Source organism: Myotis davidii, unplaced genomic scaffold (assembly GCF_000327345.1).
Source record: "Myotis davidii unplaced genomic scaffold, ASM32734v1 scaffold149, whole genome shotgun sequence".
NCBI classification, from domain to species: domain Eukaryota; kingdom Metazoa; phylum Chordata; class Mammalia; order Chiroptera; family Vespertilionidae; genus Myotis; species Myotis davidii.
This window is the reverse complement of record NW_006352194.1, coordinates 2,151,941-2,167,947: the sequence shown is the minus strand read 5'-3', so window position 1 is coordinate 2,167,947 and position 16,007 is coordinate 2,151,941. Positions and strand designations below refer to the sequence as shown.

The following is a 16,007-nucleotide window of genomic DNA, read 5'->3' as shown; positions in this document are numbered from 1 at the left end:
GGTTTTGGTGCTCACTGAGTCTGCCCCTTGAATGTGTCTCTTATGGTTGTATAGAGTTGTAATCTGCTATGGTCTGACACTGACCACTGGGTACACTGGCTTTTGGGTCTCCAGGGAGGTCCAAAGTCAGCCACTGTCTGGGCCCACCCAGCAGGAGCTACAGAGAAATCTGCAGATTCTTCCTCTTTGTATTGGGTTTGGAAGTGCCCAGGCGAGGCCCAGCTATGAAGCAAGGCAGGCTGGTGCTAGTGCCGGATCTTGGGCCTTTTATTGATAGGTCTGGGGCTCCCTGAACCAGCTGCAGCTTGTTTGCCAGATTTTAGCCTGAACAAGAACAGGCCATTGATATGAAAAAGCTGCTGCACACAGGTTGGTTGGGGTTGTAAATTGGATGAGGCAGGGTCTTAGGGAATCATCAGGACAGAGCAAACAGAAATGGCTGCCAGTCAACCCTGCAACCAGGGAGGTCCCAGCATAGGAACAATGATCCCTGAGAACACCTCAGTCTGGGAGAAAACTGCCCCAAGTTCCTGCCCTGATGTCAGACAATCCAGTTCCTCCTCGTATGTGTCTGTGTCTTCCAAAGCCTCGCCCTGGTGCTGGAAGTGGAACCTGGTAAGTTCTGTTTGTGGTGCCGGCCTTTTAAGAGGAACAGCTAGGTCTCCAGCAGCCTCTGTGTCACTGAGCCCCAAACAGCACTGGTTTTTACAGCTTGTAGTTACGGGAACTTCTCTTTTGAGCTCTGGGACCCTGGGCTGGGGGTTTGGTGTGGGGCTGGGACCCTTGCTCCTCATAGGCGGCCTCTGTAGAGACGATCTTCCTCCTGATTGAAAAAGTGACACGGGGGTGTCAGACCAGCCCGTTCTGTGCCTCTGCACCTCCTACCAGTCTCGGTGTGCTGTCTTCTTTACCTCTCTAGTTGTAAGACTTCCATTCAGCCAGCTTCCAGCAGCTCTGGATGATGGTTTCTGTATTTTGGTTGTAATTTTGATGTGGTTGTGGAAGGCAGTGAATACAGGCGTTACCTATGCAGCCATCTTGGTTCCTCTCCTGCCCATATTTCTTTAATACATTTTTTTTACCCCAATCTATCTCCTTTTCTTTTAGAACTCCAGTTACATATAAGTTAGATTTCTTAATATTTTCCTAGAGGTCACTGAGTCTCTACTCATTTTCTTTTCAGTCTTTCTTTCTCTCTGTGCTTTGGTGTAGATAATTTATATTAATCCACCTTCTAGTTTACTGAACTTTTCTTCTGTAGTGTCCAATCTGTTATTAAGCTCGCATCCAGTGAATTTTTTATTTCAAGTAATTTTTTTACTTCTAGAATTTTAATTTAGACCGTTTCTTTATTGTTTTTGTTTCTCCAATATTCCCTCTCTATTCACTCATTGTTTTCAAAAAGTCTTTGCTATTTCCAACATCTTTGTCATCATCGGGTCTGTCCCTATTGACCATTTATCTCCTGATTATTGCTCACGTTTTCCTACATGTGTCTACTCAGTTTTTAAATTTTATGACAAACATTGTGACTACTACTTTTTTTAGATTCTAAATTGTCTGCTTTTAAGCAGTTTTTCTTCCCCTTTATGCCAGGCTATCAGCTGTCAGTGCTTTTAGCTGACAGGATACCTGCCTCTTGCTGCTTTATTCCCTACTCTTCTGATTTTGCTATTTTCTAATCTGCAGTTAGCTAGGAAACCATTCAGTCTAGCTTGTTAGCATTATGTAAAGTACAAATAAGCAGACTGAGTAGGTCTCTGAGGACTCCTGAATCAAGTGCAGGAACTTTAATGTACATATTTTAGTGTAGTTTAGATATTTAAAGATTCGTATTCATTTTCGGTAATTGGTATTAGATGCATGAAATACACTTTTGTGTTGAAACCATGCCCTGAATAGAGACAATAGTTCTCAAAAGGGCTCCTAATTTCTGGTTGATGTCAATTTAAGTTATGTGTGCATATTTTTGCTTTTCTGCTTTTAGATGTTAGAAGAAATATTTGTTGATATTTGTGATGTTCCAGCAACCTCCATTAGTGTGACTTTCCTCTTAGGATTTTTTTAATGCGTCTAATATTTTCTCTGGCTCTTTGCCTTAAGTCTAATGACAGCATTTTAAAATTTGGTTTGTAAATCCTCACATTAAAAAAAGTACTGTTTGAGTAGGCCAAATAGCCAAATTATTGATCAGAGGGAAGCTAAATGTACATGGCTAAAGGATTTCCAAGGTGCATCTGTGAGATTTGATCCCTTATTTCCCCTTGTTCAGGAAAGCTCAGAATGAAATAAATGTAGTATATTTTTGAAAAGGCTACCTTTAATTGCTTTTGTCTCATTGGGGTATGTGGGAGTTGAGAAAAAGTTATGCCTCTTACTTAAGATCCTTCTCCCCATTTGCATTCCTAGAATGAGCCTCTCAGAGGTTAAACCTACATTTTACCAAGTAAATGCTGGTTTCCTGGGAAGACATTTTTGGCATCTTTTTGTTCTTCTGTACTTGTGTCCTTGACCTAAATTAGCAAGTCTTCCTCTTTTCCAACTCTTCCGGAAGACACTCTTCATGTCTTGTCCATGTCATACCTGACAGAATTCAGGTGTAGTCTTGGTTTTTAATTATAAGAATCATGGGAAAAGAAGACTTTAGTGTCTTGCTTTCAGAACTGGATCTTTTAGAGAACAGCCTATCAAATACAAGCAAGTTTGCTACTTTAGATGATAAGGAAACCCTCTATAAGAAAGGTTCATATATTGACAGAAAAATAGAAGCTTGGTCAGTTTCAGATACAGGCTTTCCTGGGTGTATAGTATTATGTAAGGGGTAGAGACTTCACACTGCTGTCTCTAAAAGGTGGTCTTGTGTAATAGCCTCCCTATTACCATTCTAGAAAGTCTGTGTCTAATTATCCATCTTTAAGTAGTGAAGAATGGCACCTGAGTGGCAAGAGTCCAGATGGGACTGAGGGAGACAAGCAATGTTAGACATTTCCTGTGATTAGGCTGGATTAGATTGAAGCATAATAAGATTTTCTGTGCTCTGAGTAAAGTGCTCTTAAACTTGGCACCAGTGGGAGCAGAATTCCAGTTTGTCAGCTGTGGAATTTGAAGTCTTCTTGCATGTTAGAAAAAGGGTTTCAGGCTCTTTGGCCTCTGTGTCACCCATTGTCTTTTAAATCCCCAGGAGAATCTCTAGGGGGCCTGCTTTGGAAGGATGCCCACCCCCACATGACAAATCAGATCAGTAATTCCTCCTGTGTGTGGTATTCGTAGTAGAATCCTAGGTTCCCATTAAGAATTTAGCTGATCCCCACAACAACCTTTGGCCTACAGGGCACGTACTATAATTCCATTTTATAGTGAACAGAACAAAGACCTTGAAAGGGAAGTGACCAGCTCCAGGCCTGCCAGTTTAAATTGTGATGCACTGACTTAAACCTCTTCTCCTGACGCTTAGGTTGACATTCTTTCTGTTACATCATCTGAAAGCTAATGAGTGATAATTAGAGGAAGAGTTCACTTTGGGATGGAATAAAGTAGAAATTTTGAGAGTCTTGGTAGATATTCAAAAGAACTGGTCTCATTAATCTTTAGAACAGGGATTTTAATCTTCATTGCAATCTGGAACCCCCTAGGATAGTGGTTGGCAAACTGCAACTTGGCAACCGGCGGCTCACGAGCCACATGTGGCTCTTTGGCCCCTCGAGTGTGGCTCTTCCACAAAATACCGACTACCCTAATTAAGTTAATAACAATGCGCACGTGGTATTTTGTGGAAGAGCCACACTCAAGGGGCCAAAGAGCCTCATGTGGCTCGTGAGCCGCGGTTTGCCAACCATGGCCCTAGGAGATCTTAGTAAATACTGAGGCCCCAGTTCCTCCCCCCAGAGAGTCTGATTTAATTGGTCTGGGGTTAAGCCTAAGCATTAGAATTTTAAAAACCTTCCGAGGTGGTTCTATCGTGCACCATGCTTTAGACTCATCTATGTCAGTGCTGTCTTCACCTGGGCTCTATCTCCTTTCTGGCTAGATTTCCCTTTTACCCACTTATGGAAGAGGTTGGACATTTTTTATATTTATTAAGACCTCAACCAGGATTGGGAAGAAAAAAATGAGCTGGAGAAAAGACTCCATTAAAATTGAGTTTTCTAAAGTTAAGAGCACATGCTGTTAACATGGTCAACAAAAGCCATGAACTTATTAAAACTGTAAGAAAAATATGGAAAACAACAACTAATTGAGCCCCAGTTTTACACTGAAAGCTATATGAGCTGAAGGAACAGCAAAGAAACCTCTGGCTTTAAGACATTTTATAGTATAAGATTGTCATGTGTCTGAATCATTCCCACCACATACAGATGTATGGAGGGAGAAAAACATTGGTTAGCTGCATAAATATTTGCCTGTTCCACCTAAATATCTTTTGGGGAAGCAGGTAGGGCATAAACATCTGAAATGAAAATAGGTGCTTGCCCAGAGGTAGATTTCCCAAAAGGCCGTCACCCTCCCTCCCGTGGCTGCTGCCTCTGCTGCATTCCGGCTAACAGAGCAGCCTTTTCACATTGCTGCTTGGGCCTTAAAATCTAATAACAGCTGCTCAGGAAAAAGGAGATATTGAAGGAGTAGAAGAGCCAAACCCAGTCCCCGGTGTTCAGATTCACAGCAGCTGAAATCATATCATCTCCACCTTGCCAGGAGCCACATGTGACTTAACCTGAGAATTGCTGTGCTGGGTTGATCAGATCAAATCTATCCAGGCCACTTCCCGGGGAAGCTGCAGAAGGTGAGAATACACTGTATGTGAGCGTGAGTGTCCTCCCCGCAGTTTAGTGATGGTCCCCTTGAGAGCTGTTTCCATGTAAGAAACCTTTGAATTCTCAACCAGTGCCAAGTTGCAATCTTTCTTCAATCTGTCCCCACTACTTCTAGCAAATTCTTTGGCTGATGTGGACTATAGAAAAAGTCCTTTTTATCCTAAACTTATTTCATTCCAGCTTACAGGGTGTGGGCATTTAGAACTAATGGAGAGTCAGACTTCAGAGAAGAAATTTCCTCCTGTCGTTCAATCTTATGTTGGAGTGAGCTCACTCAGAGGCGCTGGCTGCAGGAGCAGTGACGAGGATGGAGCCTGGCAGATGGCTGTGGCTGCGGCTTCCTGCAGGCCTGTGTGGGGAGATGATTGTTTGTATATTGGTTTTCATTTATGTGTTGGTCTTATTTTCATCTTCCTGAGGTACCCAGATGCTATGGTGATAGATTGGTTGGAAACGACTCATTTGTCAGGGTTCCATGGGGGACGTGGCTTTCCTTCCCGTGTGCAGTGGAGTCTAAAATGTTTAATTAGATGCTGAGGCGTTTCTGCAAGGGTCCATTTCTGCCAGTTCTCCCAGGTGGGTGCCAGTCCTTAGGTTGGAGAGGGTTTGGGGCTTTTCTGAGCCAAACCTTCTCTCTCCTCATTTCTGTCTTGATATAATCCTCATCCACCTCCTTTTAGCTGCTGGGGTTTTGTTCTCTATCATTTTTGTTCTAGGAACTGCCTTCATGTGACTGCCAGAATTTGCAGAGCTGATGCATGTTGGAAATCTAGTTGTCAAACAGGTTCAAACCAGACTTTATGAAATAATGTAGTTGAACTGATATGTAGTGAGAGGAATATTAACAACCTGCTGCTTATCTGTCTCATCCCAGTTCAACTTTTCCAGAGAACTTACCTTGCTCTGACTGCGTGCCAGGCAGTGCCCTAGAGGCCGAGGATACAGAGATGGGGCTTCTGCCCTCAACAAGTGCAACATTGAGTCAGGGTGCGACAGACGCGTACGCAGTGTACAACGTGTGCACAGTTGTGACACCATGAAGGTGCCAAAATAAAGGAGTGAGCAAAGGGCTGGGGAGTCATGTCAACGTGATGTGAGCTTTGGGGAAAGGATGGCATTTCAGGCAAATGTGAAGAGTAGTGGGGCAGCGGGCTTGCAAAAAAAGCAAGGAGTTCCATGTGCTGGGTCTGGGGAGGTGTCAGAGGGTGGGTGTGGGAGGGGAAGTTTGAAATGGCTAAGGTTTCCACCTGGGGTACATAGAGACATCAGGAATTGGGAACGGGGAGAAATCCAGGGAAGGGGACAAGAGTTGAATTCTAGACAAGATAAAAATGATGCGCTTGCAAAATCTAGGTGGTTGGAAATGTGGGTGTGGGACTGATGGGGTGCTGGCACAGGAGATGCAGATTTAAAAGTTGTCCTATGGTGTGCCAGGAGTTGAGGCTTGAGCACAAAGCTATCCGAGGAAAACCTGGGCTGAAAGGCACAGGGTCACCGCCTTCGGGACAAGGGAGATTGGGTGGCAGAGGGACCAAAAGAGCCGGGCCCACGCTTCTTTTCCTTTCACCAGCTGGTCTGTCACACCTGGCTGCCCATGGAGCCCAGTGAGCGGTTCTCAGCCTCATGCAAGCTTGCAGCCAGTTCTTCTCCTGGGCTGCCCTGAGGTTCCACTCCTCCCCAGATCCAGATTCTTTAGTTTCCCCGCCCTGCTGGCATCAGGGACAGAGAGTCTCTCTCCCCTTTGTTTCCTGGTGGAATATCAGGGCTCACCTTCAGACTTCTGCTAAAAAGAGCTGGGTGCTCTGAGCTTTGTGCTCTGACCGAGCGCCCAGGAGCAGCCTGAGGATGGTGTGGACTTCTCCTGGCTGATGCTGAGTGAACTCAGCCTTGTAGCTCGCTTTCTCCTTGCCCAGCAGACACGCAGAGCCACCCTCCAGCGCCTTTCAGGAAGTGGGATGTGTGCCTCCCCGGCCGGGCCACTCACTGAAGATTCACAAGCCAGCTCCTCCATCAGTGAAGGAGGGGGCCCCTGTGGTGGGAGAAGGCATAGTTACCTTCATTGCTGTTGAGGAAAGGAAGAAATTGTGGAGTGGTGAGGATGCACGTTGTCTTTTCCTAATGACCACAGCTCAGGCAGTGGCCACCTAGATACCACTACGTCCTTCTTGGGTTGTGGCCAGAATCCTCCACTCAAATGGGCAGATTCTTTTGAAACCAAGCCCCTGACCATCGAAGGAAGGGTCATTTGGCAGAGCCCCCCGCTGAAACTGCCATGTAAGGAGTGTCTAAGTGGCGTTCTCACCCTGGCCGCCCTCCCGGATTTTTTCCTGCCCTCACCTGAGAAGCCACCTGCTTCCTGGCCCCATCCTGGGATCAGAAACAGACTCCTCAGCTGGGCTGTGTGTCTAGAAGAAATCCAGAAAGCTCTGGTGCCAAAGCAGTCCCATCTGTGGCAGCCAGGTAGTCTTAGCTTTTTCTGTCTTGCCCAAACCATTCTGACTTCTCCTGTAGCGGTGTGAGCATCCTGACGTCTGAATGTTTAAGCCTGCTCGCCCCCTGAGTAACTGGTGAAACGCTGAGTGCTGGTCAGCTCTGGTTCATTGTCAGAGAACTGAGAAGCACCACATGGTCAATATGTGTCCAGCAACAGCCTGTGTGGGGTTTGCTAGCCTCCTTGAAGGGGTGCTGAGAGTTAAAATGAGTTCCTGTTCCTTCATCCATGCCCATCCTCACCCAGTCGCTTTGTTGGCAGAAGATCTTGTTGCAGTTCCCAGCTTTGTTGAGAAGTGATTGACTTGCGATGCTGTACACACTTGCTTCCCGCTCTGGGCCCGAACTTTATGTCCTCAGTACTCCTCTCCAGTTCTGGAGCTCCCGAGACTCCACAATCTCACAGGAGTTAAGGCTGCAGAGCCTGCTGTGTGACGCGGTAAACTTTTATAAACAATATGTCATTCTAACCACTTAAAAGCATACAGTTCAGTAGCAATAAGGATATTCATGGTCTATTCATGATGGTGTGTGACCATCACCACTGTTTGCTTCCCAAACCTTCTCATCACTCCCAACAAAAACCCTATAACCATTGAGCACCACTCCATCCCGACCCTCTAGCCCCTGGCAACCACTATTTTGCTTTCTAAAGTCTCTATGGATTTTTCTATTCTGAATATTTTACATTTATAAATGGAATCATATACTATGTAGCCTTATAACACCTTCAGGGTACATTTCATGACGTAGCATGTGTCAGTTTCATTTCTTTTTATGCCTCAATAATGTTCTCCATTAACCTGTTGATGGACATTTGGGATATTTCTACCTTTTGGCTATTATGAGTAATGCTGCTATGAACATTCATATATACTTTTTTGGGTGGATATATGGTTTCAGTTTTTTTGAGTACATACCTAGGAGTGAACTTGTTGGGCCACATGGTATTTCTGTGTTTAACTTATTGAGGAACTACCCAACTTCCACAATGGCTGCTCCATCTTCCATTCTCATCAGCAGCCTCAAGGGCAGTGGTGACCTTTGGAGCCAAGTGTGTCAGCCTCACTGGCATAAGCCAAAATAGTTATCTGGGGTGAGCCTCAGTGTAGGGTAGCTGGGACCCGTGAGGAATGAGCAAGGAGGGAACACAGGCCCTGGGGAGCTCTGGTGGAGCTCAGGACCCAGCCCTCAGGAGTGGTTGAACCTCTCCAGTTTGATGGGAGTGTGTGAAGTGTAGGGGCAGGTGACTAGTTTAAGGGCCATATGGTGAGCTTCGGAGGGCTGATCCAGGTGGTGCCTATTGTGTGAGGTGTTAGACCAGGGGTGGGCAAACTTTTTGACTCGAGGGCCACAATGGGTTCTTAAACTGGACCGGAGGGCCGGAACAAAAGCATGGATGGAGTGTTTGTGTGAACTAATATAAATTCAAAGTAAACATCATTACATAAAAGGGTATGGTCTTTTTTTTTAATTTTTTTTTTAGTTTTATTCATTTCAAACAGGCCGGATCCGGCCCACGGGCCGTAGTTTGCCCACGGCTGTGTTAGACCCTGAGCCTGAGATGGTGGCAGAGTGGCCTCACCCTAGGGAAGACTGGTTACCAGCAGAAAGAGGAGGCAGGTCCAAGCCCTGGCCACAAAGGAGGCTGATGGGGGGCAGGGAGAAGGAGCGCTGTGATGCAGGATGGGGGTACTTCCTTGGGCTCCAGTATGGAGGTGCCATGTCTTACTGCAAAGCACAGTCCCTCTCCTGAGGCTAAGACAACTGCCTCAAATCTGGGGTTCGGTTCTGAATTGGCATGTGATTGAAATCTAAGCATGTATGGTCAAAACTATCTTTGAAGATCTCTCATTGCCAGGATCCAGGCCTTTGGAGGTTCAACAGCCAAACTGTAGCTTTTTGTGTTTGCTTTCCAGGGGTAGTTTCTCTTCCTGGAGCAGAGGAAGCCAACGGTAATAGGGAGAATAAAGAGATCGAGTGGCAGAGAGGTAGGATTGATTGTGTGTGAGTTAAATGTATACATAATGTGACTCCCCCTCCTTCTCTCTGCTGTACTGATGGCTTGGGACCTAGAGTAGGTGTGGGGCTGGGGAAGACCAGAAAGGCTGACATCAGAGGCTCTGGGGCTGTGGCACGTGCTGCAGGGATGTCCTCACCTTGTACCATATCACTCGTGGGGAGATGGAGCCAGGCCATCATAAGCCCACAGCAGGGTGGAGGTGGGTCCCTTCACTGGAACCAGCCTCTGGGAGCCCAGCCTGCATCTGGCAGAGGCCTCCTCCGGGGCAGGTGAGCCAAGTCAGTGCCGCCTTGTAAGCAGTGTTACAGTTTAACAGCATTACAGTTTAATAGTGATGTGCCTACACTCACTGCCCCCTTGGAGCATCTGGTAATCAGGAAGCATATTCCCAGTTTACAGATTGTGGCTTAGAAAAAGAGTGGCTTTCGCAGTTCCACAATGAGGAAGAGACAGAACTAGCATACACACCTGGGACTTCTGGCTCTCGATTCAGCGTTCTTTTTATTGTGTTCCACTTCCTGGGGAAGCTGTGTGATGGTGCTAATCTTTTTTTACATTCTCTTTGTTGGAACGGATCAGAGTCTTGGGGTCATGAGGTGCTAAGAACCTGGGGAAGGATCAGGGTCATGTCTGATTCTTACACAGGTGGCTTTTGCTCTACCTGGGCTCTGGTCAGACGTGAGATGGAGCTGCTTTCTCTGGCTCTGCCAAGGCTACCTTGCCCCCCTGTGCACCCCCCAACCTTTCCCCCCATCTGTCTGTGTCCCTTTCTGGGCAGCAGCCTCCCAAAGAGACAGGTCTCATCTGAAGTTGGCTGATATTTTGGGGTCGAGCCTGGGTTCTGATGAGGCAGAGTTAGCATCTCCTGCGGCAGCCCCAGCTTTCAGCAAATGGTAAATGCTACTTGAGGGCAACATTCAATTATGAAAATCTATTTCTCTTGCCACATTCAAAAAGTCTCCTAATGTGCCTTTGTGCACACACAAATTTAGTGACACATCACTAAATGTGTATGTGGTTGCCATGGAAATGTCTCTCTCCTAACATGGCATTCCAAAAGCAAAGAGGAGGGAAGTTTTCTTTGTAAAGAGAAGCAGAGCAGAACTTGGCTAATTGTCATGGCACTAATCCCCAAACTGTCACTCTTCCCTGACTACCTGTCTCCTACTTCCTGTCAACGGTAGAAGCCGAATCAGCCTGCTGCTGTGCTTCCTCAGGAATCCACAAGCATTGTTCCTAACTTTTATGCCAGGCACGTACCAGGAAGGGCCCCAGGACTCTCGATCTGAGTTTTCACCTGACTTAGTGCACCTCCTGGACTGCCTGACACTTGAGTCTCATACACACTCAAGTCTCAGAAGAACTCTTGGCACCAGGTCTTCTGAAGATGCTTCTGAAGATGCTCTGAGCCTCAGCTTTAGTCTTTGTGACAAATGCATGGTATGATGGTGTGCACAGTGTGCTAATACTCAGGCACTTTTTGAATGTCAGAAATCCCAGACATGTTCCTGGTAGCGGTACGAATCTGCAGAGGGTGGGAAAGAGGGAGGACTTCAAAGGCCTCAGTCTGACTGAATGCCCTCTGTCTCTCTGGCCCACGCTTGCCCAGTTTTCAGCTCTGCCCCATTGACTGTCTTGACTGAGCCTCTCTTGGGCAAAGAAGTCCTTGCATTTCTGGATTTTACCAGCACCTTCTGGGAGAACCTTGGTCCACATTGGCTGATCCTATGCCTAGGTCATTGGGCTGTACCAGCTCCCCCAGTCTTGGAGCTAGGTAGCTGTATTTTGTGGTTATGAAGTTCAAGTTGATGGGTCGTTTTGCTACTATAGTTCACCAGTGGCAAGCTCTGAGGCAGAAACCTTAGCATCTTGCCCTGAATACCTGCCCTGGGAACCTGTCATTTCTATTCTCAGTGGCTCTGCATTTCTCTGCAGGCCCCTTTGGCCTGTGAGATGCCCCTGTCATTTCATAGTCAAGAGATGGTTTCGGGGGAGGTCAGAGGCCAGTTCATCTCTAGGTGCATGTTTCTGTCCCTGGAGTACAACACATGGGTGGCTTCTAGGCTGGAGTATCCCAGCACACTGGACTCCCTGTCTCCAAGGGGACTTTTGTGGTTCCTGGGGTTCTGAGAGCCTGCCTGCTGCTCTTCTCCAGCTGCCCTGCCTCTGATGGAAGCATCTAGTCCCTGACAGCGTCACAGGGTGAACTGCAGAGGTTAAGTGTATTCCAGCCTTGTTGCTTTCAATGCTTTTAAAATTCTAGATGCTCCATCTTGTTCATGGCAATACTGGCTCCTAAAACGATCTTTGGCCACAGGCCATGCCGAGTTGCCAATGGTGTGGGACAGAGCTTCTGACTCTCAGAGCAGAGGGTATAAATGCTGGTGGATCCCGTGTACACAGATCTGCATCTCTGGTAGGGTCCTGTGCGTCTCCACTTACCATGGGCATGAGGCGGGTCTTTTCTACCAGAAGACAGATTGTTCTTCTTCCTTTTATAAATCAGGTCCTCAGCATTGTTTCTTATCCAATATTTATTTATTCTGCCCTAAAGGAATGAATAAGGAGGCATCTGGCTCATTGCTGGGCTGTGACCTTGTGGAACAAGTATAAGTGACCCAAGAGCCAGAGAGCCGAGGGGATTCCAACTAGCAACTGTGTAGGAGTTTGGAGCCTTTTATTTCCAAATCAGTGCCCAGTGCTCACCATGCTGAGACCTCTAGGCGACCCGTCAGCCTCTGCAAGCAACCACCGCTCCAGGCTACTTCCGTGTAGCTGTTGCTTCTGAGGTTGTGCTGAGCGTAATTTCAGGTCTGTGTTGAGAGCTCATGGCCTGCCCCGAGAGAGACTAAGCCCAACATTGCCTGCTTGACTGTGTTGTCTCAATGGCATAACCCAGGTCTCCCCTGCAGCCTGGAATAGGGGCTTTTAACAATAGAAAACTCTATTTGGGACAATATAGAAGTTATCTCTGACATAATCATGTTCTGATTTCTCTCTCTGCCATTTTAGACGCTGATAAATCTGCCACACTTGGATGTATAAATAGCTGTTAGGAGAGCTGGCTGTCCCTTTTTGCTCTTGGCTTGTGCAAGTAAATGTCAATTTAGTCCTTACAGAAGAAAAATAATGGAGATTTGGTTGTTTTTCTAATCCACAAACCCTGTAATTCTAACCTGGAAAATCTGGTTCTCCTATTTCAAATCAGTTTTAATGGCAAAGGCTAACAGAGGCTGTATTGTTCTTATCTGAGCTTATTTTTAAACTTTTTTCATTTTTTTGTTCAATAAATAAGAACCCCTCAAAGGAGAACTGGAGGAGAAAGAGAGTACGTGACCAAGGAAGAGTGGGTGAGGAGCTCGGTTCTGGAGAGATTCCCTCCTGCTGTACACTCAGAACGGTGTTCACCAACTAGTGAACAAACTTTCTAGAAATCAGTGAATGCCAAGAACCAGGGGCTGCCGGGGGGCAGGCCACTGCTGAGGCCTGGAGTGCCAGTTGGAAACCCCCTCCCTTTCTTTCTTGTGTCCCAGATGGGAAGTGCAGACTAGCTCTTGCTGGGGACTTCTGATGGTAACCAGGCCCACCTGGCCAGGAAGACAAACTGCCATGTTTGAGAGGAAGAGGGTTCTTGGTTCTTCACGCCTGGCCCTGAGCTCACTTAGCTCTTCAGCTGTACCTTAAGCCTCTCCCAGCTCACTGCCCTGTTCCTGGGGCTGGAGGGTTGCTTCAGGCTGCTCGTGGTCCTGTGTGAGCTGGACAGATTCCTGCTCCCATTCTGCCTGTCTCATTGTGAGCAGCTTCCCAGCAGGTGGGAAAAGACAGCCATGCCCAGCTATGTGACAAGACTCCACAAAGCAGTGACCTGCCCTTCTGTGTCCGTGGAGCTGTGACCCAAGGAACTCCATTTCTCCAAGTAAGATGCTCTCTGCAGGGAGAGACTAATGTGTGCGCCTCTCTCTGGCTCCTGTCACTGAGCAGGTCACACAGAATTAACGTGCTCATCCTTTAACCACAGATGATGCTCCTGGCCTGTTAGTGGGCATTCTAATCCCCGCCCTGGCGGAGGCCTGAGGTCAGCTGTCAGAGAGAAAGTCTCCCTGGGGAAAATGTGTGCTTTCTCTCAGGCTTCTTTCAGGTGTTTCCTCAGACTCCTGGGTGTGGGATTTAGAAAAGCAATGAAGTGTGTTCTATCTGAGGGGTGTTAGCAACACGGTCCCATATCAGTGTCATGGGGTCCTGAGTGGGAGGGAAGCCCCTGCAGCCTGCCAGCCACAGTGGCTTTAGACCATCCTGAGCAAGGATGGCTGAGTAGTTTAGGGACTCAGCGGGCCTGTCCTGCTTCCCAGTAATGGCACCCAAGCCAAGTGCTTTGTTTTTCCAATTTCCCCCTCATAGTAGTTCCTGACTACTAGGAGTCTGACCAGCTGACCGCCAGGCCTCCAGGCCCTTCCCAAGGACAATGGTAGACACTCTACTCCTAGATTCCCAGATGAGGATCCTTTGCCCCGAGTGTCAGGGCTGGAAGGCTGTGTGGTCCCCGGCAGAGGCCTCCCTGACCGGAGGTCCAGGCAGCGCCCGTGACTCCTGCCACAGGAGGGCTGCCACCTTCCTGGCTCTGTTGGGAAACAAATGGCTTCTCTAAGGCACACGGGGGCTCCTGCGAGTACCATTTGCTGTCAAAGAAGAATACTCAGTGTGGTGAGACTGCGCTCTCCTGGGAAGTGAGACTCTGCTAATGTGTTCTCAACTTCTGTTCCAGCTGGCGCCAGCTGTTCCTGCCCCACCAGCTGGAAGGCCTCTAGCACCCACATGGGCACGGGGCTGAGCTGGTGGCAGCACTTGGCACGTGGATGTTTAGCAAAGATTGCTGCTGCCTCCAGTCATGCCATCTTTCCCCCCTACCTTAGTGGGTTTTTTGAGCTGGGGCCAGAGCCCCACAAGGCACTGTCATGAGGTTGTCTCCTCCTACAGGAGAGCTTGGGTGCACAGACATGCAGGATGAACAGGAGCCTCAAACAAGTTACTTAACTGCTGCCTCAGTTTCCTTCTCTGTACAATAGGTGATAACCTTGGGGTTGGAGTATTCATAAATTACTTAGCATAGTTTCTAGCACATAGTAGGTATTTAATCATTACTAGCTTCTATTGTAACATCTCTGCTGAGACCCCTAAAAATTTCCTAGCACTGCTGGTCATGGCCCATCTCTCCAAGGGTTCCTTATAGGAAACCATCCTTTTGTGTTATGATGTGACTGTGTGCCCCTAATTCAAATGCCTTCTAATCAGCTGTCCTGTCACCCCACCTTGGATGCTCTGCAGACTCCCTGATTTTTCTAAACCCTCTTGCATCCAGCAGGTGTCAGTATTCTAGGCTGAGGGGCCATGTTGGAGGGGGTATTGGTCTTAAGCTACTTTCCCCAGAATTAGGCTGCTGTTGCTGGCCTCAGCTTCCCTCAGCCTGACTTTTGCAGGAAACTTGCTGAGTGGCCCAACTGTTTCCTAGGGGGCAGGGCATGTTTGGGAGGACAATAAAGGGGACTGCGCTCTCTGAAATCTGCTGTCTTTTCAACTGGGGAACTTTGCCCCCCCCCCCCGCCCCGCCCGGGGAAGGAGACATTGGCAATGTCCAGAGACATTTTTGGATGTCACAACTAGGAATGCTATTGGCATCTAGTGGGTAGAGGCCAAGGATGCTGCTAAATATTGACAATGCACAGGATAGTCCCCTACAATGAAGAATTATCCAGCCCAAAATGTCAGTAGTGATGAGGTTTAGAAACCCTGATCTATTCCTGGTTGACAGGGAAAGAAGTTTGGGAACTCTAAGAATTGTAGAAGTTGCGCCACCCAGATAATCAGCCTGAATCCTTCATTCATTCCTGCCCCCCCGTCCCCCGCCCCAAACCTAGAACTACTTATCTCTTACAGATGTGCTGTGCAACTGTAGACAAATTAATTAACCCCTCTGAGCCTTGTGTACGGTGATACTGGGGGTTGCCTTTCTAGATGAGGGTCTATCAAAGACTTCAAGTCTAGAGATTATTGTTTTAGGAGACACTGTTATATGGATTCATGAGGCACCTGACTCCTTCCAGAGGGTAAGGCTTTGTAAAAGAAAAGCAGTTCTGACTTTATTTTTTTGGGGGGAGTGTTGAGTTGGATCCAGTCTCTGAGTTAAGGAAGTTATGACCCACAGTTTGGGTGGACCTCTCCACCCTGCCCCCAGCTCTCCCAGGTCCCAGGACCTAGTCATTGCCGAAGCAGTTTTTCTCTTCTGCAAATAATTGTCCTTTCTTCATGCTTAGTGGAGCTTTCACCATAATCCGTGTATGGCCGCATTGGGAAGACTGACTTTATGGCAGCTGCTCTGGAACGTAATCTGCTCACATTTAGGTTGTAAATTTTCCGTGGTTCCACAGTGCTGTGGACTTCACCGGAACACATGCTGTTGTCTGAAAATTGACGTGGCTTAGAACAAAGCAAGGGCTTATTGGTTTGAAATAAACATCTTGTGAGCTCGGCTATTTTAAAATAGAAACAAAACTTAGTGCCTATCTCTGATTGAGGGCTCCAACCTGCTTCATCCCCAAAGGTTGTGGACTAAGGAATTCATTTACTGTGTGACCTTGGGTCAGCCCTTTAGCATCTTCAGGTCTGAGTTTCATATGTAAAATATGTGG

At 47.3% G+C, this 16,007-nt stretch overlaps 1 protein-coding gene across 1 annotated transcript in view; it reads left to right on the top strand.

The window, feature by feature from the left end:
- The first annotated feature begins 5,242 nt into the window (after positions 1-5,242).
- The window catches only part of MAN1C1 (mannosidase alpha class 1C member 1), a 112,096-nt gene continuing 101,331 nt past the window's right edge, over positions 5,243-16,007 (top strand). Inside the window, exons 1-3 of the mRNA XM_006777521.2 lie at positions 5,243-5,387; positions 5,528-5,595; positions 5,686-5,904. The gene's annotated coding sequence lies outside the window, so the exon portion shown is untranslated. The remainder of the gene's footprint in view (positions 5,388-5,527; positions 5,596-5,685; positions 5,905-16,007) is intronic.